A 1,704-nucleotide genomic window follows, 5' to 3' on the forward strand; every position below is an offset into this window, starting at 1 on the left:
TCTTGCCTGGAAAATCCCATGGACGGAGGAGCCTGGTGAGCTGCAGTCTGTGGGGTTGTGAAGAGTCAGACACGACTGAGTGACTTCACTTTCACTTTTCACTTTCATGCACTGGAGAAGGAAATGGCACCCCACTCCAGTGTTCTTGCCTGGAGAATCCCAGGGACGGGGAGCCTGGTGGGCTGCTGTCTATGGGGTCGTGCAGAGTCGGACATGACTGAAGTGACTTAGCAGCAGCAGTATTCCTTTTTATGGTCAAATAATATTCCATTGTCTAGATATACCGTGTTTTGTTTATCCCTTCATAAGCTGGTGGGCATCTCGATTTTTCCACTTTTTGATTACCATGAATAAGGATGTTATGGACATTCATGCACAGCTGCTTATGTGTACATATGTTTTAATTTTACTTGGGCACACACCAAGGAATAGAATTGCTGGGTCATATAGTAACCCTGAGATGGATCATTTGAGAAATGGTCAGACTGTTTTCCAAAGTATAAAAGCTGTATCACTTTCCATTTCCACTAGTAAGGTATGAGGGTACCATTTTCTTTACGTACTCTCTAACTCTTATTCTTATCTGACATTTTGATGATAGCTATCCTGTTGACTTTTGAAAAAATTTTTTTTTCTGAAAAAAGGCAACATCTTTCTCATCTAGACCTTTTTTGTCCTTTCCCAACATCCCCATCTAGTTCAATACAGAAATGGAGAATTATGCAGTGTTCTGGAGTCTAAACTGCTTTCTTTCTCCCCTTTCCAAATTATACTACCCAACCCTGCCAAACTCTATATGTGAAACATACATTAATCTATGTTTAATCTATGTTAATCTATGTTTAATCCCTTCATTGCCTCCTAAATTCCTAACACACCAACTCTGAGCCCCTCTTGCTGGCCTTCCAGAAACTCCTGGAAAAGTCTGGCCCTCCTTATGCGCGTCACCACAATCTTCTCTCTCCCTGACCACATCGGCAGATTCCACCCTCCTACCAGTAGTGACGCTGCTGCTTGGCCTTAGACTTCTCCCTGCAAACATCCCCTTTTCTCTTCCCCTTGACCAAAAATACCACAGCTTCTAAGGAGTTTTCTCTGCATCTTTATCTTTCCAAGAGGTGGGTGGGCTAATCATGGGTCCAGCATGTAAGCCAATCACCTACTTTCTCCCTGGAATGTGAGTCTGAGCCCAGTGATATTCAGGGTGAAAACAGAGACAGCGGTCCCCTACAAAGACTCTTCCTGCTCTTATGCAGATCCCTGATTTCCATCCCTTCCACGATCTAATTCTTTACCTCTTAAGTCTCTAAGCTATCCCCTTAAATTACCATGTTCCTTTTTATCTGCCTATACTAGCTAAAGCCATACTTTATTGCTTAAGCCTGATCATCCTGATGGATACATCAAGCACAATAGTCCTAGTATGAGTATGTCTTCAGCACTTGCCCTGGACCAGGTGCTGTGCCCATTTCTTCACCTGGGTGACTTCAGTTAAGCTTTGCCACCACCCTCTGAAGTAAGTAGCATCTTGTCTCCTTTTTATGCATGAGGAAATTATATCTTTAATAAGGCAGAAAACCATCCCAGATGACAAGCTGACTAATGGAGGCACTAGGTTGATACTTGGTTCTGAGCATGTGCCCTTAGCTATTACGCAGTAAGGCCTCTCCAGGAGATGGTGATGGACAGGGAGGCCTGGCGTGC

The sequence above is a fragment of the Ovis canadensis genome, chromosome 7 (assembly GCF_042477335.2).
Source record: "Ovis canadensis isolate MfBH-ARS-UI-01 breed Bighorn chromosome 7, ARS-UI_OviCan_v2, whole genome shotgun sequence".
In the NCBI taxonomy this organism is placed as follows: domain Eukaryota; kingdom Metazoa; phylum Chordata; class Mammalia; order Artiodactyla; family Bovidae; genus Ovis; species Ovis canadensis.